The sequence below is a fragment of the Natator depressus genome, chromosome 2, assembly GCF_965152275.1.
Source record: "Natator depressus isolate rNatDep1 chromosome 2, rNatDep2.hap1, whole genome shotgun sequence".
Classification (NCBI taxonomy): domain Eukaryota; kingdom Metazoa; phylum Chordata; order Testudines; family Cheloniidae; genus Natator; species Natator depressus.
Genome location: NC_134235.1, coordinates 229,476,000 through 229,503,656, shown reverse-complemented (window position 1 = coordinate 229,503,656; position 27,657 = coordinate 229,476,000). Strand labels below are relative to the sequence as shown.

Here is a 27,657-nt window from a genome sequence, read left to right as displayed (position 1 = left end):
CTGCACTATTCTTTTAAAAGATCTTAACTGGAATTAGTATTCTTTTAAAATCTAGATTATACTTTTGTCTTTAATTTAATCTTGATTTTTAGTTACTGTGTATTTTTTCCATACCACTATCATATTGTTGGAGGGACTGTATGGTACTGTTGCACTATTTGTACTTTGACATTCAGCTACATTAAATCTCTTTATGTATTAAAACAGCTGCATATGATGCTCAAAATTTCTTGGCTCCTGTTGTAGTGGAATGACTTTAGTATGGAAGCTTTCAGACATTGCTGAGAACATAAATATGTAGAAATATTCTATTCCAAGATTGCCTATGTGAATAAGTGTATATCTTTTAATTGCGACCAGGGAGGGGCCATCTTTAACATTACATGACTCTCAATATTGGATGAATATTTTGAATTGCTTTCTAAAGTCCTTTTAAAAATTGTATAAAATCTAGGCTCTTTTTTGTAAATTAATATACCGAAACTAGGTCCCTTGACCCAAAGGCTCCCATTGACTTCAACAGGTTTTCTGTTGTCTTAAATGGGCTCTTGGATCTGGACTTTATTCCTTAGGGGAAACTGCCCCAAGACAGTTTGTCAGCATTACATTTGCTACTAGAATAAAATGTACGTAACTCACAATAAAGACCTTACGCACGCTCTGCTTTTGTTGATATAAAGCCAGTTTTGTGCCCAATGAGCATAAGACTGGTCATACTTGGTCAGACCAATTGGCCATCTATTCCAGTATCCTGAGTTCAAACATCTGGCCAGTCAGAGGCTAACGACACCCAAAGCATGGGGTTGCATCCCTGACCATCTTGGCTAATGGCCACTGGTGGACCTATCCTTCATGAACTTATCTAATTCTTTTTTGAATACAGTTATACTTTTGGCCTCCATAACATCCACTGGCAATGAGTTCCACAGGTTGACTGTGTTGAGTGAAGAAGTACTTCCTTTTGTTTGTTTTTAAACCTGCTGCCTGTTAACTTCGTCAGGTGACCCCTGGTTCTTGTGTTAGGGGTAAATAACACTTTTTCTCTACAGAAGTCATAATTTTATATACCTCTATCATATCCCCCCTTAGTCATCTGTTTTTCAAGATGAATAGTCCCAGTCTCTTAAATCTTTCCTCAATGGAAGTTGTTCCATACCCTTCATTGTTTTTGTTGTCATTCTCGTGTACCTCTTCCAATTTTAATACATTTTTTTGAGATTGGGTGACCAGGTCTGCATGCAGTATTCAAGGTGTGGAAATCCCGTGGATGTATATAGTGGCATTAGGATATTTACTGTCTTATTATTGATCCCTTCCCCAATGGTTCCTAATGTTCAGTTATCTCTTTGACTGCCGCTGCACATAGAATGGATGTTTTCAGAAAACTATCCACAATGACTCCAAGATCTCTTTCTTGAGTGGTAACAGCTAATTTAGATCCATCATTGTGTATGTATAGTTGGGATTGGGATTATGTTTTCCAGTGTGCATTACTCTCTATTTATCAACATTGAATTTCATCTGCTGTTTTGTTGCCCAGTTTTGTGAGTTCCCTTTGTACCTCTTCCCAGTCTGCTTTGGATTTAACTGTCTTGAGTAGTTTTGTATTATCTGCCAACTTTGCTGCCTTTCAGTTTATCCCCTTTTTCCAGATAATTTGATGATGTTGAACAGTACTGGTCACAGTACAGACCCCTGGGGACACCACTATTTACCCCTCTCCGTTCTGAAAACTAACCCTTTGTTTCCTATCTTTTAACCAGTTACTGATCCATAAGAGGACCTTCCCTCTTATCACATGGTTGCTTAGTTTGCATAAGAGACTTTGATGAGGGACCTTGTCAAAGGTTTTTGGAAAGTCCATGTACACTATATATTAACTGGATCGCTCTTGTCCACATTTTTGTTGACGCCCTCAGAGAATTCTTATAGGTTGGTGAGGTATGATTTTCCTTAACAAAAGCCATGTTGACTCTTTTCCCAACAAATCGTTTTCATCTGTGTCTCTGATAATTCTGTTCTTTACTATCATTTCAACCCATTGGCTTGGTACTGAAGTTTAGGCTTATCGCCCTGTAATTGCCAAGATCACCTCTGGAGCTTTTTAAAAAAATTGGCATCACATTAGCTATCCTCCAGTCATATGGTACAGAAGCTGATTTAAGTGATAGTTTACATACTGCAGTTAGTAGTTCTGCAGTTTCTTATTTGAGTTCCTTGACAGCTCTTAGGTGAACACTATCTGGTCCTGGTGACTTATGAGTGTTTAATTTGTCAGTTTGTTCCAAAAACCCCTCCGAAGTGTAGCCACTTTGTAAAATGTCTCTTCTCTATATTTCCAGCCTTTTTATTGTAAAATGTTCTTTTTCATAGGTATGAACACTGATTATTAATATCTCTAATTATGCCATGTGTAGTACCTAAAAGGTTTCTTTATAACTAATAGGTGTTTTTTTTTTTTTACAGTGACTCAACAACACAGCAGCAAAGCATTGTAAAATGGGGGTACTTTAAACGCTAATTTTCTTGAACTATATATATCTGAAGCAGAGTTTGAAACTTTTTTCGGGAAAGCATCCTCTCTTCCTCCTTTTCTCCCCTCCCCCATTCACCGAATATCTGATCCTCTGTAGAACATCACTTTCCTTATAAAATCAAAGGTGAAAGCTATGTACAAAAGAGCAGAAAGAGTAGCAGGCAGTTCTTGATTTGCTTGATGCTTTGGAAATATACACACACCTTAATTAACAGCTAGGTTTCCAATATACAGTCACTAACTTAACTGGCAACTGTAATTCTTGTACCTTAAGGATATTAAATAAAGCCTTGAGAGTCACAGATAAAAGGAAGCCCACCAATATTCATCTAGTGTCTTGATTTTTTTTTTAAATAGTTGAAGTTTAACATTTTGAATAGCTATCTTGACAGATTCCTGCATTTCTGGAATGTTCTGAAAAGGAAGTTAGAAACTATGACCTGGGCTACACCTAAAACATAGATTGATATAGCTATGTTGCTTAGGGGTATAAAAAATTCACACTCCTGAGAGATGTAGCTAAGCCAACCTAAGACCTGGTATAGACAGTGCTAGATCGACAGAAGAATTATTCCATTGATCAAGGGGGCAGATTTACTACAGAGACAGGAAAAACCCCTTCCTTCGCTGTAGCAAATGTCTGTGCTACAGTGGCATAGCTGCTGCACCACTGTCTCATGTAGTGTAGATGTGCCTTAGTATATGAATGACTTGGGAAATTTACTTGATACCTGCTAGGCAGAATGCTAAATGTATTACCCTGAGGCCAATGGAAAACCTAGTAGTGAGTGGGAAGGTAGTAAAATGAGGCTAATGGTTTGTTGAGAAACCTAGCCTGCCCCTCCCTGTTGCTGAGAAGTGAGAGTACAAGGATTCCTCCTAGGATCTTGTGTGTCTGCTGAAAGAACTCCATTTTCATATCGGCTTTGGGCTGATAAATTGAAAGCTCGCACTTCAGTGCTTTTAGTTGCTGTAAGGCAGGTGTAGTTTCTTCTTTACCTATCCTGTTACCTTTTGGATGGGAGGGGGATTGATTTCACCCAGCCGTTGAGGGGGAGGTGGTCTGTTACACTACTCTTCCCCAGTTTCCATTTTTATGTGTGTGGGGAGCCTTCTTGCTGAATAACCCTAGCAACTGCCTCTGCTGTCTTCTCCTTTTCTGAAGTAGCTGCTGTCTGAAATGGATATGATTCTTGTTGGTTTCACATCCGCAGGCCAGGAATAGCAGTGATGAAACTGATCAGACTGGTGTTAACTTCACTCAATTGCTGCTTTTTGACAAAGCTGTCGACATTATCAGAGAGCAGGTAGTGAGGCTATTCATAAAAAGATCCTCAGCAAAACATGGACATCTGTAGGCGTTACAGCATTGTATGTCTGATAGACTTGGGAGGTACAGCATTATGTTAGGATTAGATGTTGAAAGTTTTCTTCACTTAAAAATTAAAGCTTTTTGTTGTTAAAAGGACAGCTTAATTTATGCAGAAACTGATGATTTAACCCTCCATTCCCCAAGCTGTCTCGACAATTTCCTACTTGCCATTGACAAGAGTTTGTGTATCTGCCAGCAGTGAGCGCTTGTTTCTCCTTCTGATTGTTTATAGTGCAGACCTATTTAGCCCAGACATTTTGGGGACATCAAAACACTTCATTAAAATGGGGGTTGGATAAGGGGTTGGGGCCAACAAAGAATGGAATCTCACTGTGCTATAGTGTGCAAATGCATGGTAGCAAACAGTCCCTGCCCCAGAGAGCTTACAATTAAATAGGCAAGACAGATACCGGGTGGTGGAAAGTGTTCGATCTGCTTGTGTTATATCCCCACTTAATGTGATGGCAGCAAGTGACATGTTAGTTCCACAAAAAGACTTGTTGGATGTGGTGAGAACACCCAATTAAAGGCAACAATTCTAAAGCTGATTAGAAGATACAGTTTACACAAGTTATGCCTTCTCAGTGGGTCCCTTGGGTGGTTATTTAAGTCAGAAGCTTAAGAAAAGGGTACAATGCTTATATGAAAAAACATTTCACAGTTGAATTAGATGGGGGTGGTAGAAGAAAGTGTATGGGCCCTGGTATTGTAGGTCATAAAGTATCCACAAAGCACACATGAATCCCATGAGACTTGGTTGTCATGCCACTATAAAGCCAAAGTACTCTCTTGTCTGAATGAAGAAAAGGAGTACTTGTGGCACCTTAAAGACTAACAGATTTATTCGAGCATAAACTTTCGTGAGCTACAGCTCAAATAAATTTGTTAGTCTCTAAGATGCCACAAGTACTCCTTTTCTTTTTGTGAATACAAACTAACACGGCTGCTACTCTGAATCTTGTCTGAATAACGTTTATTTCCTGTTCCTTAAATAATTTATCCAATAGGAACATGAGAACTGCCAAATCAAATAAGACATCTGATTGCTCAAGTCAGGGTCTTAATCAGGGTTATAATACAGTGGTAAAAATGTCTGGACCTGGCCTACCGAGGGTTTCTACTATTGGTGACATGGGTGTAGCTGAAGTAGTGCTGTGAAAACAGGTAGCTATGTTCCTATTATAGAAAAGGACTAGGATTAGAAAGAAATGTCCACCATAGTTTGTTCCATAATCGTCTATTGTGGCAATTCTTGTACTTGGAACCATCTGGCCTACTTTCAGAGACTGCATACCAGACTAAGATCTGGTCTGCTATGGCTATTCCTCCTATTGAATAAGTGATTTGAGACAGAGTAAATAACTGAACTTCAGAGAGAAGGAGTTTGATTGGGGGGCGGGGTTAGATATCCTGTATAATAGGAGGGAAAATGCTGACACCATGCTAGATATCAGGCAACAAATATCAAAAGCGGCAAAAATAACTTTCATAAACTGGAAAAGATTTGGTGAAGTAACATGTTTGGCACTGATTCAAATATGAATTTTTAATACTGGTGTCACGTCTGTTCACCTCTATGGAGCAGAGTCATGGAAATCTACAACAGAAATTGGTAAGATGATCAACTCATTCCAAAGTAAATGCCCGTGTGAAAGATCTTCATAGCTCATTGGAAAGCGTTCCTTGCAATATGTGAGATTCTGAGGGGAGCAAACCAATCTCAAACATGGTAAGACAATGCTGATTGAACATATTTAGGACGTGCTTCAAGAATGTCACCAACACGACTTCCATGTCCAGTGAGAACATGGACCCACTTTGGAAGAGAAAGGGTGACCTAGAGAAACATTATGCAGAACAAGAGAGAAAGAAGCCACTCCATGAACATGACTTTCAGAAGCCCAAACAAACCAGCATGAGACAGAAATAAATGGCAGGAACTGGTGGATTCCCTATGCACCTGAGGGTATGGGAAAATGAAGAAATATGGAAAAACATAATTGAGTAAAGAGATGGAATTCTCCACAGGAAATGTAATCCAGAATAGGCTGTCCAGCTTCATTTGAAAATGAATGCATAGAATAACATTTTTCAGAATATTAGAGAGAAGCTTTGGAAAACGATTATAAGACTCTGCACAGACCATTTTTAGTAAGAGTGTTTCTGGTTTACTTTGTGTTTTAAATATATGATGCAATATGTACACATTTTAAAATCTGGTTAAAACAGATGAGCAAAGATTCCTTCTCTCAGTCATTACATGTTGACTGAATCCATGGCTTATGTCATGAATTTGACATGTTTGCTTTTGGACTTGGTGGTTAAAACTGAGATGTGTCAGAATGGTAAATCTCATCAAACCTTCACAGAAGCATTAATTTGAATCTTCAGGCATATAGAGCCTATTTGAAACGGTTTCTTTTTGGAATAGTTTGGTTTGAGCTACTTACAAATTCAGGAAATCAGCTGGGGTGTGGGGCATAATTTTCCTCCTCCAAACAAAACGTTATCTGGAACTGTGTGTGTGTGTGTGTGTATATATATTATGCTCATGCACCTTGGGTTCTGCTTTGGCTCATATTTATAGCTTGTCAATCATGGTAGTATCTAGGCATTTTTTTTCTTGCTGGCTGATCTCACTGTCTAGTTGTTATCTTTTGATTTCCGTCTGTCAGCTCAGCAGTGATAATAAAGTTGAATGAATTCTTTCCAACATTTCCTGTTTTGTACGAGGTTTGTGGCTTTGTTCATCTTTAAACCTTTTTGTTCTATGTCACTCTTCACTTGTCTATCAAATGCTGCCTCAGTCTTCCTCTATTTCTATTTCCTTGCACCCCGGTATGTATTGCCAAGTGTGGTATTCTTTCCTGATCCATTCTTGGCACATGTCCAAACTAATGCAGTCACCGTTCTTTGTTTTCTTGTTACTTCATTTTTTATTTTCTGTAGTTTTTGAAACGGTCAGTATTCCCCTCAGTTCATTTCTGCAATCAATATCTTTCATTTGTCAGCTTTCCTCATACTTCAAGATTCCGACTGGTACAGCAGTATCGTCATAACGGTTTTCATATATGCTGATTTTTCATTTTTATCAATGTCTTTAGCCTTCCAGATCTTTGACTTGGAAAATTGTAATTGCTGCTAGTCTGATGCTTCTTTTTGTCCTCTTCACAATTCAAATTGTTCAGTAGGCCTCTAAGGTACACATTTTTTTCCCACTTCTTCTAGTTCTTTGTCTCTGAAGTTATTATTCTGCTTGTCTTCCAATTGCCATAACTTTTGTCTTTTCCATGCTGATTTTTCAGTTCGAATTTCCTGCTTTCTAGGTATACCATGTCAGTTTATTCTCCAAGTCCTCCTTGGTCAGTGCTGTGAGGTCAATATTGTCTGTCTTCTCACATAACATGACTCCTCTCATTTAATCTCTGTTACAGCCATTACTGCTTCCAGTAACAAGTGGAACAAATCTGGCAATAAAATAAATATATACACACTTGTCTCACTCCTATGGTGGTTCTAAACCATTCTTTTGGCTTCTTGTCTACTCTCACTGCGTTCATTGACTTGCTATAGATGTTTTCTATCAGTTTGATCAATTTCTTGGGAGATGCCATAGATTCTCAAGACTTGCCATAACCCTTTTTGCCAACTACTATCAAATGTCTGCTTGAAGTCTATAAAGTTGTTGTAATGGGTTTGGTTGTGTTCTGTGTACTACTTTGATGTCTCTTACTACAAATAGCTGATCGGTTGTACTTTGGGTGTAAACCTGGCTTGTTCCTTTGCAAGCACAGCTTCTGCCTACCTCTTAATTCTCCTCTTCAGTGTCCTGGTGAATATTCTTCCTGGCACACTCACTAAGCTGATTTTTCTGTAGTACTTGCTTTTTTTTTTTTTAAAAAATATACAGATTGGCACTATTATTGGTTTTCTTCTGTTCACTTGGTGCTTGCTCTTGTTGGTGAATCTTGTCAAATAGCTTGTGCATACCCTTTACTGTGTGTTACCCACTGAGATGCTGCAAACAAGTGAGGATGTTGTAATTTCTCACTGTCTTTCTCTCTCCCAAACTTTCTATCAGATCTTTACTAGTATTTCTAAGAATTCTGGTACCTGTTCTTTCGTATGTATGGGGGAACTTCTTCAGAATCATTTCATCTGTTGTGTTCTCTTCAAAATATTTTTTCCATTACTTGTATGCCCTTATTTGCCCTTGCTTGTCTCATCGCTGATATCAACTCATGTGTCCCTCTCATTTATCTTATTTTGCAGTACAACCCCTGTCATCTTTCTCCATGGGTATTTTTCTGTTTCTTTACATTGTCCACTTACATGGTTTCTCTGTTCGCTTTCTGTTTTATCTCTCTGGTTAACCTATTATACTCAGCTCTTAGACTTGATTTTTTCCATTTTATTTTCCTTAAGTTTCCTCTGTCACTCACCTGCAGCACTTCATCTGTTATCCACCTTGGTTTCTTCTTTTTGGCCTTGTAGCCCAGTGCTTGTTCAGCAACTCTCTCATAATACCATTTTCCCCCCACACTGTTTCATGTCTCTTCAGTGTTCGCATCTTTCACTAGATATGTTTTTTTTTCCCCTCTCCCTCTCCCCAACTTCTTTGCATTATTTCCTAGCGTCTGGCTCATTCAGTTTGTCCATGTCCTAGATCTTAGTTCTTGGCCGTCTTTGGTTGCTCTCATCCCCAACTTCATAGAAGTCGGTGCTGGCATCAGTGACAAATGATCTGCACGACAATGCACTCAATTTCCATCTGCAATTCACAAATATGAAGTCCTGTCTTGTTCTTTGTTTGGCCATCTGGTAATTCAAGTCCACTTGCTCTGCAGATTTCTTCATTGAAACAGCATGTTTGTTGTTATGGTGTGAGTTTAAAAAGTAGTACCTTTTGCACAGTAGACAGATGCACCCGCAAAGCGTGGTTTGCTTGCAGTTGGTTCTGGTGACTCATTCAACTCTCAGCATTGGTACTACGTAGTTGCATGTTTGCTGCAGCACCACACGTTGGGTCTTTATTACTATCTAGTAGGGTGGATAAAATTTTTGTGATTTTAATTTTTTTTAACTAGTTTTTTTGTTTTAGTTGCTAGTTTAGATGCTTCTCATTTTGTAGCCTTCTAGCCATGTTGTTAACAAGGATGTTTTATAATTTAGTTTTCTACTTGTTAGAAGAACTTCAAATTTTATGTATTTTTTTTCTACAAAGTCCTACACTTAATGTTTGACACCAAAAAAGACAAGTCCCAGGATGTCCAGTGTCCTGTTGTGAGAACAACAAAGTCAGAAACACAAAGCTCCTAAGTAAATAGCTCATGCCGTATTTACAACTGACTCTGCCTTCTGATACGCTGAACTTTTGCAAGTCAAGAAAGCTGAAATTCTTTGACAGATTACCCTACTCTATTGGGGTTTACAGTGGCTGGACCTCTCCCCGATTAAGTGAATTAAAAAAAGACTAAATGTTCTTTTAGAAACTGTCTTTTGTGTGCAAGTATAGAAGGGTCACATGATGTTCACAACAAACCTATTATATGTTCTGCAGGGTGGAGCCTGTTGACTTGTGTGACAAGCAAGATGCCTTTTGGATGTCCACATTTGACTATTTTGTGTGTGTGTGTGTGTGTGTAATTAAAATATATATACTCTCTCTAATTGAGACAAACAGTGCAGCCAATATGGCTAAAACAGGGGAGGTTTGCAAGAAGATCATATAACCTATGGCTGTTGTGCACTTTTTCTAAATTTGCTATCAGTTGTTCCACCCTAACAGATGCCTTAGCTACGGTTAGTGGGTCAGTGTGTGCCTGTATTTAGCTGCTTTTCTGTTTTGTTGCCCCCTCATAACTCCTCCTTCCTGTGTGTGTGCTTTCTTTCCCTTCCTCCCCTTCTCTCTTCCTCTTCCCCCCCCCCCCCCAAAAAAAAATCCCAAACAAATCCATAGTCCTACATCAAAAATTGATGCTTGGATTAGAAGCCTATGGTTTTACTTGTCTTGACTGAATAAGACTTGAGGCAGAGTACACACTTTTAGTAAATCAAGGGTCATTGTGTCTGTATCCTAACCCTAAGTAGGAAATCTTCATTTTTAAAGCAACACGTTAAAAATATTGCTGCTTCCTGAATTCTTCTGAATCCCTACAGTTACAAGTACACCTATCGTTATTGTATTGGAACAAAATGTTACAGAAAAAATATTTTTGCATGTTGTGTACTATGTGTATTGGATAATTCTTTAGTCATTTTCATTGTTACCTCGTGTAATATAGTAAGCCAGTCAGTCAGATACACTGTGGGTCTTTCACTGTCAACAAGGGATAGCAACATTCCTAAACATAGGAACATATGATTGTAAAACACAACAGTTGGTTGGGTTTTCAGGGGTAGGTGTAGTACCTGAAACTAATTCTAGCTTCTCTTTTGCTGTTGACTAGATTCCTAGTTCATAGTGCCACTTTGTTTTTCCTCTCCCTTGCCATATCAGGGTTGTTTTGCTGTAGTTTGTGTAGCTAATTATGCAAGATGCAGCAGTTGACTACTATTACAATCTGTGCTGTTACTCTTTTTTTCTCTCCGTGATCTTTTAAGGCATAGTTTTTCATTTTATTGGTGTACGTATTATACTAAGAAGTATGTATGTATTTTGTTAGGTTTATACCAAAAAGGGCACCTATGCAAGCTCCGGGAGCCCTTTCCATAAATTATGAAAACAAAATTATATCTGCAGAACACCAGACTGTCCCCTCCCTCAAACATTTGATTTTTCTCAAAGGCCCATCTCCACAGTGGCCTGTGTAAATAGAAGTTGTGCAGTGTGCGCTGAAGGTTGGTAGCCTTGGGCTATTTTGGTCTAGAGTGGGGAAAGCCTGATAAAAGCTGAGGGTCCTTCACGGATAAAGTATATTTAAGTTATAGTTCCTGTCGAGAGAACATCTGTGTGGGATGGGTACTCTGACCCCCATTTTAATATCTTAGTCCAGTGCAAGGGTTGCAGAGAAGGGAGGTACATTTTCATGGTGGTGGTCCTGGTCCAGTCTAAGTTTTTTAGTTTGGGTATTCTGGGAAAAGATTAGGTCATATTGTTCTTCCCCCCCCCTTAACTTTAAAGGACTACCACTGAAATATGATGAGGCGCATTGGTAGGAAATTTTTCTGAAGCTTTGTCATTGAGCTTCTCCATCATGATTTTTGCCAAAATGGAGCAATGCTAGTTGTGCTCATTAGTGCTAACTGTAGAAAGTCTAATCAGGTATGGCTGTAGATTTAAAAAAACAAAAGTATAACATGTTCTCTTGACGTGGCTTCTCCATTAGTGTTGCGAGTTTTGTGGGAGTTGTACTTCAGATCAGCTTTTGGGAGGCTCCAGATAGTGAATACCCCAATCCTACATTGTAACATTTTACTGTACATAAACTTGGAGGCCAGTTGTCATTCTTTCGTTTCTCTCGAGAACGAAAAATATGAAGAGAGGGAAAGTAAGATGAAAATATAGACTGTTCTCAGATTCATCTTTTTAATAATTATGAAAAGATCTGTTGTCTGTAGTATCTGACTTTGACGTAGGGTGGTAAAGTTAAGCATGTGCGGAAGTGTTTGTGGGACTGGAGCCTGAGTAGTTCTGCTGAAATCCATGGCACTATTTGGGGTAGTAAAGTTACACACCTGCATAAGTATTTGCGAGATCAAGGCCTTAAATAGCACTTTTATGTTCGGTGGTGTGGTGGGAGTACTCCTAAGATTTATGAATGAGTTCCATCTATGATGTAAGACAGTGGTTCTCGGCCAGGGGAACATGTACCCCTGGAGGTACGCAGAGGACTTATGGGAGTACGTCAACTCATCTAGATATTTGCCTAGTTTTACAACAGACTATATAAAAAGCACTAGCAAAGTCAGTGCAAACCAAAACTTCATACTTGTTTATGCTGCTCTATGTACTATACATTAAATGTAAGTATAATATTTATATTCCAGTTGATTTACTTTCTCATTTTTACCATATAATTATGAAATAAGCAATTATTCAATAATGTGTTGTGACACTTTTGTATTTTTATGTCTGATTTTTGTAAGCAAGTAATTTGTAAGAGGGGAAACTTGGGGTATGCTACACAAATCAGACTCCTGGAAAGGGGTTACAGTAGTCTGGAAAGGTTGAGAGCCACTGATGTCATATGCCCTTTAGTCTGGGTTTTTATTGTAGACTTAGGTAGTCATCTGACAAAAAGAAAAAGCCTGTTTTTACATTGTTTTATGTCAATTATGAGTTATTTAGGCTTCTGCTGAAAACTGTTTTTCAAAAGTGCATGTAAAGCAGTCTGTAAGTATCTTATTGGTAGCACAAACTCTAGTATAGTGTCTCAAAATGTAGCCTTATATTGTTGAATTGGAAATGTAGACATGATTCTATTTTGATTACTTCTGAAGAGTTCCTGATATTTTTTGTTTAAATCCAGACGTGTTAAATAGAAGCTGTTGAATATTATGTTAACAGTTAAATTGAGAATTAAAAAATATAATTCTCAGCTTCATAAAAAATATTATGATGAGCTATCAGGGGTACACACTGCCCCTGAGGTACCGAGTCTGTTGACTTCTGTGGGCTTTTTGCAATTGGAGCCAAGACGATATTTCTTCTTAGCACAAACCACTGAACATTATCTTGGCTTCAGAGTGTAATAGAAATCTTGAGGAAGATATCTTTTTTCTTAAGCCAGATGACGACGCCTGGAACTGTAATGTGGCAGTGCTTTTAGTAGATGAAAAGGCCGGTCTTTAGTTTACCCATAGCTTTGTTTGTATCTTGCATGGGTTTTTTTGCTCTCACAAAATGCTTGTCTGTCATCCCATGGTGAGAAAATACAAGAGACTTTTTAAAAATTCTGGTACAATACAAGCATTCAGTATCATGTGGAGTCTCTTTCATGCTTCAGATAATTGCCTATTATATAATGATAAATTTAGCCACCTGGAACTATATGTATAGCAGTTTCTAGGTTTTTGATCATTCAGAGCCAGATTAGAGTAGAATTTTGTTTTACAGAGTGTCTTTCATACACGCTTTCAAAATGCTCTATAACAAATTAAATTAATGAAGGAAATACTGGTAGCAATGCAGTAGCTTTGGGGTGCACTTTCAAAGGCCCCAGTAGCAGTTTTATGCTCAGCTCCCATTTGAAAGTTAAGCACCTAACTGCCATTTGTGACTTTGAAAATCTCCTCTCTGCAGACAATAGAATAAACAGCAACACTTTAATATTAGAATTTACTGTGCTGTGAAAGTGTTGGTCAGAAAACCTGGAGCTCTTCAAAGAGAACTGTATGGGTAGACACCTTCCCCAATAATTTTATTTTCAAGATTAGGGTCTTAGTCTCTCCTTTTTCCAAAATTGCCATGGGAATTCCCCCCGCTTGAAATTCTGTTTCTCTTTGGCAGATTTACATGACCGTATCATGCTCGAAAGATTTTTTTTTTTTTTTTTTATTACTACTAGAAACACTAGGCACTAATTTCAGTTTAAACTCTTTTGAAAAGTTAAAGGAAAGTATCAAGGTTCTTATGTATATCTGGAAACAATAATTACAGAATTATGTAGAAGCCTAGAGAGGAAGGGGAGTGGGTGGAGTTAATGCTTGGAAAGAAGGGTGTATCTAGCTGGAATAACTGTTATTGAGTATTGGAGAAAGGGCAGTTGGTGTGACCATTGAGGGGGAGGGGTTGGATTGTTGGAATCTAGTGGTTTCTGCAAGGGGGAACCACATCTTGTGTGGTTCTATATAAAGTTAGCTAGCTTGCCTTATACCTTCACAGTATTGAATATACTAGGCGGTCTTGTGCTAACTGGAGGAAATATAAAGTTGCTGATCAACAAGTAAACCGCTAATTAGTTTTCAGTGATTATCAAACATCTATGAATTTACCTTATACAAGGATTCATGCTTCTCTCAAAAGTGCAGAAAACTGTTTTCTTTGTGGGTTTTTTTTTAAAAAAACCTGTTTAAAATGCCTCTGAATGAATATTTAGTGGAAGAGCAGAAACTTGCTCAGAGGAAGAAGGCTTTGACTAAAACAGCGCACATTCTGTGCAACAGAGTAGCACTACATTTACAGTAACAACTGAATGAGGAAAGTTGTGGAGGGAAAGGACTACAAGATGACGGTACTGTGCAATCTCATTGGAAATCTGGCTTGAGTTAATTTAGAACAAAGAACTGAAATCACAGAAGGACAAAAATAGAAAAAGCGATTGAGGGAAATTGTAGGATCTTTCCGTTGCTTAATCAGCTGACTACATCCAGATAGAAAGAGCATCAGATCCCAGAACAGAAGGGAGAAGCTGGTAGAATGTAATCTTCAATTTCTCCTTTTCTACCAGTGAAGATTAAAGATCCAGATTTCAATCCTAAATCTGTACTTGTGAAGAGGGCAGTGTATTGTTTTGGGTTTTTTTTTTTTTTTTTAAAAGCAGGGGGTTAGTACATTTTGATTGGTTTGATCAAAACTCCACTAGGCTAGTTGTCAAGAAAACAAGCGAGTTGGTAAATTTTGTCAAAAATGACCAGTACAAAGCAATGGTAGGCCTAACTAGTTACCAGACTGTTCTTGTATTTTACTTACCTCTTCTGCACCCTGTTGAGAAACCCATCCCACATGTCGCACTCAAGCAGGATGATGTTTCTGCTGGGTGCTGTGGCTGTGTCCTCTTTGGGGGCACTGTGTTTTGTCTAGTCTCTGGCTAGTTAGATGTTTGATAAATTGTGGAGTTTTAACCCATTCTAACTTTGGGGATAGGGATGTGGAAGGTACAGTGTTTTTAACTATCAAACACCGCCCCCCATGGGGCGCCCCCCCCCCACCTCCCCAACAAAGTAGAAATTACAACGTGGAAGTGAACTGTATCACAGGATGTCATTGTTAAGGAGTAGCTTAAGGTCTGGTTTTGTATGTTTTCTTGTGAACAAGGAATTCTGTACAGAACAAAAAATGTGAGAAAAATGATGCTCTGGCATTTGGGTTCCCTATTGGGTAACTTTAAAAATGCACAAGGTTCTTAAACAATGACCTCTTTTGATTTGTTCATAGTGATTTCCAAATGTGACTTTTAAAACTATTTTATTTTGCTTGAAACATGAACCTTGGTGCAAATTATTTTTTTAAGTGAAGTGTTCAAACTGTAATGAGTAATGCAATGCTAATAATGCTCTCTGTAGGAGTTAAATAACATCAAAAATGCTGAAGTGCTGTTCATGCTTTAATTTATGAGATTACAGGTAGGGAATGTAGAATGCAGTTCCAAAGACTTAAATGGAGCAGTGCTTTGAGATCTCTTGCAGCATTGGTCAGATAGTTCAAAGAGAATGTTTAGGATTCCTGGGAGTCTCATGATTGAATGTGACTGCATTCAAAAACACAGTTAGCTGTGAGATAGCTCATAGCTATTGCTAAAAAAGAAGCTTACAGCAGTATGCATGTTCAGGTAGTATGCTTATGGGCTCTATATAATGTGCCATTTCATTTCTTTATGCAAGAACTTCTATGACACACACACACACACACACACACACACACACACACTTTGGTATTCTGCATTTCAAGAAGTAAACTTAAAGGAAATTCACACTTTGATTCTTAAATCTTATTAGAAAAATTTTGAAGAGCTATAGTGTAGTGTTTTGTGTACCGCTTATTTTAATTCCTGGCCCTGGGGTGGGTTGGTGGGTGTGCATGTGCGCATCAGCATAGGAATGGGAACATAGTGGGGAAAATTATGAATACCTTTTTGTTTTCCTTGAAATGAAAATTGGAGTCAGGATTACAGCAGTGGAATGCAGTTGTTCAGGCTGTTTCTTTAATTCTTTTTTGCTGCGGATGTTGGAGGAGCTGCAGGAGTCAAAATGAGCTCTGTGTTAAAGTAATATTTTGTAGGGGTCATTTATAGGAGTCCAAAAAGGAAAATAGCACTACTGTCATTGGTTTATGAGCAGAAAAGTAAAAATCATTTTAAAAAGCCTGACATCCAAATTGCCTTACTTCTAGACGTTCTCCTCTTCAGTTATGTTAAAATTGGAAAATGACCTTGTTGTAACCCTTTTACTGATGAGCAATAGCTGATTTACATTTTTCAACTTAAACAGTTTTTTATTCTGGTTTTCTTATTATATTTAAATGCTATTTTAAAAGAGAATAAAATTACAAGTTTTTTTTTTTAAAATTGTTTATAGATGAAAGTGACTGCAGTTTAGAACATGGTTCAGTCCCGGTACATAGGTATATAAGCTGCAGGGCAGATTTTGGCACAGACAGAAAACAGTGACTGAAGCTGAGTGAGCGAGAGAGAGGGGAATTAACTGGCTTTACAGTGTATTCTGTTTTTCAGCATATTGAATGAATAATAGTCACATCTCCAAATCTGGTCTAGTTTTTGCTGTTTTGTACATGTACATTTCTTTAAGCATCCCATATTCTTATATAATTGTGCTCTGAATTTGTGACTGATGTCTTTGGCACTCGAGGTTATTTTTGACATTTACACATTTTGAAACATAGTTACTATATATATTAAAATATATAGTTAAAACTATAGTGCAGATGGCTCCATTTTAGATTTCATAAAATTACAGACATGAATTTACCCTCCAGATGGTCAATTTCATTTTAACATGTGTCTTTATAATGATCTGTATTTTTTCTTTAAAAACACCCCCACACACATTGGGGAAAAAACCTGCTTTTCTGAAATTGTAAGATTAAAAAATTGACTGAATAGCTTTTTTAATACTGCCAGGACCCAAGTTTAGGTCTTTGCTTTTCTTGTGTTATTGTTAATGCCTAAAGCAGAGTAGGGAGTTGTGCTTGATATACTTCAATAGATGTTAGTGGTGATGCAAAGAGTGACATGGGGAGGGGAGGTAAGTAGGGTCTTGCCAGGCATTCAAGTAAAAAAGAGAAAAATGTTTCTTGTAGTTTAAGACTAGACTACCACCTTTTTGTTTTTGTAAACCTGTAAGGCTTGACAATGTGCTCTTCATTCATTGTGTCGTCTTCCTGCCACTCAGTAGGCTGTCCAACATTTGGGGGGTGGGAAGAAAGGAAAGGGCACTTTTCACTAGTTTAAAAAACCTGAATTACTTTTTGTGGCCCGATACCTTGATTTATTTTTAAAAACTCAACTTTTCTTCCCTCCAGCTGGCATCAGGAGGGGCCCAGTCGGTTTAGCTGCTTTTCAAGGGTGGTCCCCATTCAAAATTTTCAGTGTTGTAGTATGGCAGGTCACAAAACCCCCCAGAGTGTATGAAATCTTATCTGAGTGTGAGATCTAATAAACACACAGGGTAACCCACTTACCAGTTTTAATATGATTTATTTTAAATTGAAATACTGTAGTACAGTTAGACTTATGTATGCTGGCAATAATCATTTTGAGTTTTGCTTATTCCTATTGTTTTGCTTTAAAATATGAATGATTGCATTTCCCCCCCAATTTCCTTGCTTTTTAATGTATTTAAGCACAAGTTGGTTAGGAAATTTAGGTGGGGTTTTCATAGCAACCATAATGCTATTTCGCAACCTCACTTACAGGGGTTTACACATTGCAGAATCCTATGTTTTTATGAGACCTCCTTGCACTAACATGTATTGTTAATTTTTTTATTTTATAAAATGCATCCATATCATGCTTTTCCATGATAGTCAGCAAAAAACTGACTCTTCTCTTTGCCTGTCCCTTTTCTTCCATGACATAGACTAAACGAACCCATCACCCAGCCACACTTCAGACAGTAGTCTGAGAAAAGAGGAGTGTTTTACATAATACCTGAAGTCAGTAGGCTCAGAAATGTCTGACGAATGGAGAAGGAAACTCAAGAACCTTTCACTGTGAACGGACTGCAACCAACCAGCCCTCTGAGGTTAAAATCTAGAGATGGTTAGCAATACTTCAGCTGACCTCATGTTTTGACAGTACATTGGGAGAGGTATTTCCTTAGCCAGGATCCAAGCTGTAAGCCTTTACAGATGAATTTCAATATCCTGAATTCTTCCTCTAAGCAAATAATAAGCCATTGAAGCAGTCTGAGAATGGGTGTAACATAATTGCTGAGGGCTAATAGTGGCAAGCAGATGGGTAGCCTCATTTTGCACAAATTTTACCTTTCAAATAGCTATTGATGATAGCTCTGTTTATAGGATAATGCAGAAATTGTGGTTTAAAAAAAAGTGTAAGCTTTTATGAAGTTCAACACAAAATGCATATGAAGTGATTCACTGCATAAGCATATTTATTTCTCAAACATAAAAAGGTACACACATTGTGTAAAATGAGAACCTTACTTACAGAACTGCAACACACAAGAATGGAGACCCCACTCTAACTAGTGAGCAGTACCACTCTTCCACCAGATGTTAGAAACTGAGCAATCTTTATTACCTTATTTCCTTTTTTCAGTACTCCGCCAATTACGAAGTTTGGATCAAGCTACAAACAGGCTCAAATGTTGCTGAGCTGGATGGTCAAGAATGCAGGGTTGTGTGTGTGTCTTAAAAAATAAGTTAAATTGTGAATTTAACTTGCCTGCCATATGTGACTTGACTCCACAGTTTTCCACCATTTTATATAACAAACTGTCACTTAATTTCCTTCAGATACATTGATTTGTGGCCGAAGCTTGTAGATCAAAATTTCTATGCTAGAGGGAAGAAAGTCAGAATTACATTCCATCAGTCCATATTTCAGCCTCTTCTTCCTGTACTATATTCAACTTATATGAACTTTTTTGGGGGGATTGGATTTCATAGTTTCTCTGGATCATTTTTCTGTTTTGTTCTTATGCGAGTCTAGCTTTCTCTTTAATTAAGACAGATTTCCGCGGAGACTATGATAGTAGCATTATCAGCCTCTGTCTTGTCAAGTACCTCCAAAATCTTCTTTAGTTGCTTTTGTAGGTTTAATTCCTCTCTAAAGTCCTTGTTTGAGGTTTTTGCTTCTAAATTAAAGTTCTCCTTGTGCTTGGTTCATATTTCAATATACTAATGGTAGTTAGATGCAATTGGAGAATGAACCTGAGAGTACTGAGTGTCATTAGGGAAGTTCAGGCATCAGACCTCTAAGCCAGGCAACCATCAGGCTGATGGCTAGTGCAGAAATTTTTTTGAACTTTCACAGTGTGCTTTATGATGGTTCTAAAAGTTATTGAGAGAGAACTAAAGTTGAGTGTCCTGAACACTTAAGTCAGAAGCTTATAATGAGTGCATCTTGGGAAAGGACCAGTCTTTTCATTTTATTTTCATTGTATGAGGAAATGACAAGGGGCCATCTTTATCATATTACACTTGGCACTGTTGAATGGCATCTTGGGAAACTGACACACAATTCTTAAGTTTTCTTTTTAAGTGTGGAATGAATAACCTTAAAGTATGAATGTTCTTTTCCCAGTATGGGCACTTGTAGCCATTATCTGGTTGGTTCTCATTTTGACCAATCATCTTTCATTAATGTTGGTGACCGTGTCAATTTTTTTTTTACTCGTCCTTTAGTTCTCTCTCTTTTTTTTACATGCAGTATACAGTAGTAGACCTGTAAGTTTTAAAATCTGGCTGGGGGAGTACGCCCGGGGGAAGTGCTTCATTTATTTCTTTAAATTGTTAACATTAGTTTTAATTTATCATAAAATTAATGTAGAAGAAGGTTTCAACTTCCTTTTCAAGTTGTCTTCTTTCAGCTGTTTTTATGGTATAATCAGATTTCCGCCCTGTTCCCCCCCTTAGTTGTTAGGTGTGGGTTTAACAGACTGCTCCTGATGGAAACTAATGTTAAAGGTCTAGAATAGGGACTAAAGTACTGTATTATTGTGGCTATTTTTTGTTTACTATGTATTAAGACGATGACATAGAAAACCCAGTTACGGGACCAAACTCGTCAATATTCTGCAATTCCACTTCAATGGCAAAAGTTCCATTTTGTGGCAGCTCAGAGTTTTGGGATGCCCCTGCCAACCACAGAACCATGCAGATGTTTTTCTTAAAATCAATATGTTGATTACACCATAAGACTCAACCATGACTAACATAGAGGCCAGTTCCTCAAAGTGATATCTCAAGAACATTCCCAATATAGAAGTAAAGTCAGAGTCCCAAAGCTGTAAAAATAGATGAGCCTGTCCAGGGATTTTGCCTTTTAGGGCGTGCGCACACACAAGCAGACACCACTTCCTCACTTGGGGCTGTCTTCCCTACAGTTGCCTGAGAAAGAGGAGCCTGTATTATAAAGGCCTCATATTTTTCCCCTTCCCTGGCATGCTTTACCATGAAAAGTGACAAGTAGGCCTTCCCTTTCCCCAGTGTGCTACCAGAATGGCTCATTCAGCCTCACTTGAAAATTGCATATACACTGCAACTTTGACTAGCAGGTCTTCAAACCAGAACAAGAGTGCATCTCCAAACAGATTCAGCAAAACAGGACAGTAGTACAGAGTCTGGTTTACATCAGCAGTATTAGTTGAATATTTCTCAAACCCTCCCGTTTATGAGCTAAAAGGCGTAGAGGAGATAATTGGTTGCCCAGATTTGACCATTCAATTGTTGCCAGTTAACCAATTACTCCATAAATAAGATAATCTAAGGTGGTAGGTGTGTGCTGCCAGGTTTAGCTGTAGCAGAGGTCTCTGAGTGGAAGCATTCTATGAAGGCTACGTATTATTTAATAGGTGCTACTTGTCTCTGAGTTACTGCTGGTCCTGATGGTTTGGTCAATTAGTGATCCAGTGACATGTTTTGTAGAAGTAGGGATGGTTGACACTGATGTTCTGGGTAGTTCCAACTTGAATTACATTTTTCCTACCTAACCTTCCCCGCAGTTTCCATTTGGAAACTGTATTATTCACTCCAATTGCCACATTTCACTCCATGTGGCTGGCTGAATTGATCCCTGTGTAGAATATGTACCTGTTTGGAATCCTTTAGGATGAACATCTGTGACACACAGACCTCTGGATGCCAACTGGCAGAGGGCACAGGGGTAGATGGGGCTACAGGGATCCTTTGGGTGAGCCCAGTGGATGTTGTATAAGGTCTCTAATGAAAGCCTGTGTCACGTGTCATCCAAATGTTGCACGCCAGGTACGGATGTTGTGTAAGGATTGTGTGTGTGTTACTGAAAACTGTTCTTAATGTCTGAGACTTGGGACTGGTCACTAGAAAGATAAAAAGCTGGTTTTCTTCAGGCAAGAAATGTCTGTTTGTTTACATGTCAGCTAAGTATTTATAAAAAGAAAAGGAGTACTTGTGGCACCTTAGAGACTAACCAATTTATTTGAGCATGAGTTTTTGTGAGCTGTAGCTCACGAAAGCTCATGCTCAAATAAATTGGTTAGTCTCTAAGGTGCCACAAGTACTCCTTTTCTTTTTGCGAATACAGACTAACACGGCTGTTACTCTGAAACCTAAGTATTGATAGTTCACAATGGGCATCCCTTTACAGTCTGAGCCGAATGCTAATGAAGGATTGTGAAATCTTCAGAGGAAATTTACAGGAAGAAGTTAACAAGCGGGTGAGAACCTTGCTTACAAGTAAGGATAATGAACTTTAGGGGGTATAACTAGTGGGTTTGCTTCATGAAAAAGGGATCTCAGCCAGACTTGGTTGAAAATGCTGGGAAGAACGTTTGAGAGATCCTCCTGTCTAAAGAAGGATATAATTTGTTACAATAGAACCTCTGAGTTATGGACACTTCAGGAATGGAGGTTGTTCGTAACTCTGAAATGTTCTGTAATTTTGAACAAGATGTTAGACTTCGGCCATAGGGGGGTGTGCGTGGGTTCTGACTCTTGGGGCACAGGGCTTCTGCCCTGCAGGAGCACTGGACTTTAGACCCAGGGGGGAGCGCTGCGGCTTCAGCCCTGCAGCTCTGTTCCTGGGTTCTGCCCCGTGGGGGGCTTGCGGCTCCCCATGGCTCTGCTCCTGGTTTCAGCAGGGGTAGGGGCTCACTGGGGCTCGGGGCTTTAGCTATGGGGGGAGCGCTTGGGCTGAAACAAGCACTCCCCTCATAGCTAAAGCCCTGAGCCCCGGCATTCCAGCAGAGTCGCGGGGCTGAAGCCCCAAGCCCCAGCACTCCCACTGGGTCTAAAACCCTGAGTCCTGATGCTCCTGACGGTCAGAAGCCCCATACAACCCCCACTCTGGCCCGGAACCCTGACCTCCCCCATTGCTGCAGCTCCAACCCCCTGTGGCTGAAGCCCTGAAGCAGTACAGTCCTTGCTCTCTGTGTGTGTGTGTGTGTGTGTGTGTGTGTGTGTGTGTGTGTGTGTGGCAGGGGGGGAGGGGTTGGACTCTGCTGCTACCTGATGGTCTCTGGTTGACCGGTAAGTCTGTAACTCTGGTGTTTGTATCTTTTAGGTTCTACCGTAGATAAGTTTATTCTCAAGAAAGCATATTTTTATTTTGTTTTATATGCAACCATTTGTTCCCATCTCCCACTGTTTTTTATTTGCATCTCTGTTCTTCAGTTATAAAACAAAAGAAAATTTAACTTGGGTGCAGTTCGTAATACAGGAATGGTGGTAAAAGGTAAAATTTGGTAAAGTGTTTGTACACTGTTCCTTTGGGAACAGAGGATCGGGGATTTCTGTGGACAGTCAGTGATGATGGGGCTGGATACCACGGGGGACGCTTTGAAGGGACTTGGGGCGGGAGTGCATTTGTTGTCGACCTGGGAGACACAGGGCTTGTCTATACTGCATGCTAAGTTGGCGCTGCTGCGCTCGATACAGCCGTGTTAATTTAGTGGGTCTGGTGAAGATGCAATGAGTCAATGGGGGAGAGCACTCTTCTGTTGACTTCAGTACTCCACCTCCCTCTCCGGCCAACATAGCACGGTGTAGACACTGTGTTAGGTTGATGTAAGCTACATTTTTCAGGGGGTGATTTTTTTCACACCTCTAAGCGACATAACTTACATTGACTTAAGCAGCAGTGTAGATCAGACCAAAGACCGGACTCGTGTAAACCAGAAGACCTTATTGGAGCAGGTAACAAGGTTGTTGTGGTGGGGAGCTAACATCCAGCTAGCACAGCAAAGACTGCCTCATGGGGGAGACAGATGGTAACAAGATAACTTTCAGCCTTGGGTGCCCCAAGAAGTGTCACAAGACCCTCTTTCTGTAAATATAAGACTAGTATTACCATTTATAGAAGTTCCAATGAAAGGTTAGATAAGTGATAGGCATACTGTGAAAGGTTCTCTTAGGAAAATCCTGCCTAATCTTTGCTGTCCTTTTTAACCTCCTGGAGTCTAGACCTAAGGCTGATACTATCCTTTGTTTGTCAGTTTTTAGATATTATTGATAGCTTGTGCTTTTGCTCTAGAATAGACCACCATTGCTGAAGTCCTTGAATCCTAAGTTTCAGGAAACAGAATTTACCTTGATTGATTTTATTTATTTCTGTATTTACATTTACTCCCCTCAGAACAATTAGGCCGCAAGCCTGCAATTTATAACACATGGACAGATCTCCAAATCTGCATGGAGAGCCCCTAGAAGTGAGTGGGGCTCTGCACTTGTGCAAGTGTTTATCCACACTTTTTGTAAAATGCAGGATTTGGACCTAAGAACATAATCAAACAGTGGTTTCTCCTGTGTGTCATAAGTGACCTTCTATTACCCAACTTTCTTTTAAGTTCACACCCTTCTACTCAGCAGAGAAGTCATCTTTAAAGCTCCTGCTGGAGGTCTGGGCACTTGAATATCATCTTCCCTCTCTTTGGGCAAGGAGTGTTAGATATTCTGCCCTCTGGAGCATAACAATGTTGATCCTTGTGTCATCTGAAGGGGTCAGTCTATAGCAATGTGAATTCTTCCTAGATCATGTTGACCTAGGACTTTATACCCAAAATTCACTCTCTACGTGGCAGCATGTTTCTATATCCACCCAATCAAAAATTCTGCACATTTTAAAAATTAAAATTACTTCACAATGCAGATCACTCAGGTTTGATTTGTTTTTGTATTGATAACTTTTTCAGGGCAGGATTAACTCTTGATCTGTTAAAGTGAGAGAGTGACACTCCAGTATATGAGCGATCAGTTAAAGGTGGCTTTGTTAATTTATTCTGTGTGAGTAGTTGCCATGCCAATAGGAACTACAGATAGAAAAATTAAAAAAAAAAAAATCATCTTTCCAGAGGTACAAGGTTTGGTGAGACATTACATGGGTATTTGAAAAAAGACCGAGATAAGAATCAGGGAACTACATACTGGATAGTTTCAGTTTACCTGTATCTTGTGAATGACTCTCAATCTGTTGGGGACAAGGTGAAGAAAACAAGTATTGGCGAGTTAGAGGTGGCCAGCGAGGGCTTATGAAACACAGGCTGATTTTTTTTTTGCACACATTTAACTGATGTATTTTTTTATTTATTTTTTAGGACATGGCAGTGGGGGAAAGTTGTTGTTTTGAGTTTGAAGCAGTTAATATAACTTACTGTCTGTTTAGATCTATCGATCACTGTAGTTCCTTACCTCCCACCTGGACTTTAGCATGTTATGGGTGGGACTCACACAAAAGCTCCGTGTTGTCCTAACTCAGGGGTGGCCAACCTGAGCCTGAGAAGGAGCCAGAATTTACCAATGTACCTTGCCAAAGAGCCACAGTAATAAGTCAGCAGCCCCCCATCAGCTCTCCCATCCCGCTCCCAGCATCTCCCACCCACTGGCAGCCCTGCTAATCAGCGCTTCCCCCTCCCTCCCCACACCTCCCAATCAGCTGTTTCGTGGTGTGCAGGAGGCTCAGAGTGGGAGGAGCGAGGGCACGGCACGCTCAGGGGAGGGGGCGGGAAGGGGTGGAGTGGGGGCAGAGCCAGGGGTTGAGCAGTGAGCACCACCCAGCACATTGGAAAGTTGGTGCCTGTAGCTCCAGCCCTGGAGTCGGTGCCTATACAAGGAGCTGCATGTGGCTCCGGAGCCACAGGTTGGCCACCCCTGTCCTAACTCCTCTCCTGTTGAAGTAAACTGGAGCTTTAGCATTGACTTCAATGGGAGCTTAAATAGGCCAATTCTGATTTCTTTTGAAAATTTCACCCTACAGCTATATATTGACATTGAGTTAAATTCACTGTATTTAAGAACCTCTTGGACAAATAACTGAAGAGTCTAGGTATCAATGCTGCATAGGAATCTGATAGTTCAATTTTCAATTGAGTTGAAAACAGATTTCAAAAGAGATGCCAAAGAGTGATAAGTTAAGGAGAGTTATTTATCTAGTTTTCGGAGTTCACCAATGCAGTTGGGACAAGTCTAACCCTTGAACTAAACTTTTTCATGTTATACAGTGCTTGAGTATTCAACAAGATTTGATATGAAAGTAGGAGGGCAGATCCATACAAGGGGAAAGTGGGGAGGAATGTGGAGGACTGGGGGAAAACCCAAGGGCCTAGATGATAAGTAGCCTATGAAATTTAAAATAAAAGGTGCAATTTAAAAGAGGAAAGCACAAAGCGATAACGATGAGACTAATGACAGCAAAAAACAAAAGAAAATTATTGTACAAAGTAATCTGGGGGGAGGAAAAAAGAAAACATCAGGTCCCCCAGGCCCCCAGAAAATCTAAACTGATAGCATTTTCCCTCCAGTGTTCATTATGTGCAATAGGCCATATTTCGGCAAAGATTTTTAGCATCTGCAGTAAGTTTTCCCCCTGCTAGCATCCCTCTTTGTCACTATTTTAAAATTCTGATTTCTTTCTCACGTCAGCATTTATTCCCTAACTGTCCTGCCTCCTTCGCTCTTGGCTTCTTTTTGCAGTAACTTCACTTCTAGAAGGACCTTCCCAAAATCTTCCTCCAGGTTTTCTCAGAACTTGGACTGGCTATGATGTCTGTCATCTGGAAATGTAAACTTGTCCCACCTAGCAATAGTTGCTAAGTGGGACATTGTTTCTAGCCTCCTGTCTGCATAGGCTGTTAAATAGATACAGAAGGTTTCTAAAGAACTTATGCACCCAAACCTTTAGCTTTTTCCTCCTCTTCCTCTATACTTTTCCCAGAAGCACTTATGATGGGTTTGACAAAAAACACCGATGTGCACCAAAACCTAAAAAGATAGCAGTAAGGGGCTGTAATTCTTGTAGTGCCATGCCATCCTGCAGTCTAGTACACATGGCTGGGTTTTTTAGTGCTAAAAACATTTCATACCCAGCAATTTTCAGGGTGCTATATAATCTGTGCCCCATATGCTTCCTGTCATAGATCTGGACAGACTTCTGTCAGAAAGACCTCAGCCATGGTAATCTTGGTGCTTCTGAAAAAGTGATGAACGGGTGCTTGCCTGAACGCAGGTGTTGCCTACCAATGCTCTCAAGTTTAGAAATCAGAATGGGGTATTTTAGTGTACTAAGTAAGGCCACATCTATAATCTTGTGTACAAAGCTCCAGCTACCATTCAGCTAAGCTTTTTTTTTCTTGGCTCTGAAGCATAAATCTCTTCTTGACATATATTTTCATGGACCCTGCTTTGATCCCATTGGTTCTCTTTCTCATAGCTATGGCTTCTGCTAAACCACAGGGTGAATCTGTCCCTGCAGCTCTTCATGTTTAATATTTAGATAAAGCAGTCCTCGGCCAGGCACAGGGATTCTTCCTTAAGACAATGCAATGGAGATATAAGAGAATGTTGACCCCAATCTCTTCATATCCTTTCCTAATGAGGGAAGAACTGGGGTTGGAGACAACTAAATGTGGCCTGAACAGAGGACGACGCCATTTCTACGAGACTGACTCTTCATGTTTTCTTGGCTTACCAGCTTCAAATAGGTTTTTTAGATGCCCTCTTCGTAGGCATATTGGGAAACTGAAATGCACATTCAGCATTTTGGTTTTAAGGTTTCTTGAGCCACTGTTGATTGAGTTTAATAATCTGTGTCTTTTCATGTCCTCCTAGTTCTTTACTTAAAACCTGTTGGTCTTTACCGGTGCTGTTTAAATCTCTGCGAAAATATTTTGGTTGTTTCAAAACCCTTTCAACCTATTCAGATAACCATCTTTCAAAAGCTAAAGTTTCTGTAGAGAACTAATTGGATGGGTTCTCTTTTTTTCCATTTTCAAACTTGAAGGGAGAAGGGTAGATGCAGGGTCGACTTTCTTTAAAAGCATAAAAGGAACAGTAAGATGCATGGCTGCCTGTGGTAGTTGCCCAACAATTGTGGTTATCATCAGTCTGCTTGGCTGCTACAGCTGCATTTAACAATTTCCTTTTTCCATATCTTTCAATTTATCAAAACTCTGAGATTTTCTCATTCTCTGGCAACATGGCAGCCACCATCCTTCTGGCTATGGAGAACTGGGTACCCTTTGGAGCCAATGAGTACCACTTGATGATTTACTAGGGAGGCTGCTATTCAACTCTATGAAGGAGAAATTTGGGATAAGTAAAAGGATTTTTTTAAAACTGAGTATATTTTGAGTTTCTAAGGTTGGTGACTATTCTGCTAGGTTTAAAACAACAGTATTGGAATTTAAGGTTCCCTGAGCTCACACAAAGCTTGTCACTATTGTTTGAATTTTAAAAAATGTTTGAATACATACATGTTGTTTAAATTAGATATGATTTGTCATAGCCAGAAGGCTGATACATTCAGATTTTTTTAGTAGACAAAAAGAACAAATGAGAGAACCTCTCAGGATTTATTCTAGTGAGATTTCTTAAAATTATCTTGTTTCTGCCACCCCATTCCTTTTTTCTAAGAAT

At 39.3% G+C, this 27,657-nt stretch overlaps 1 protein-coding gene across 1 annotated transcript in view; it reads left to right on the top strand.

Annotated features, from left to right (window-relative positions):
• ARHGAP21 (Rho GTPase activating protein 21) overlaps positions 1–27,657 on the top strand; it is a 193,906-nt gene that overhangs the window by 24,605 nt on the left and 141,644 nt on the right. The window lies entirely within an intron of this gene.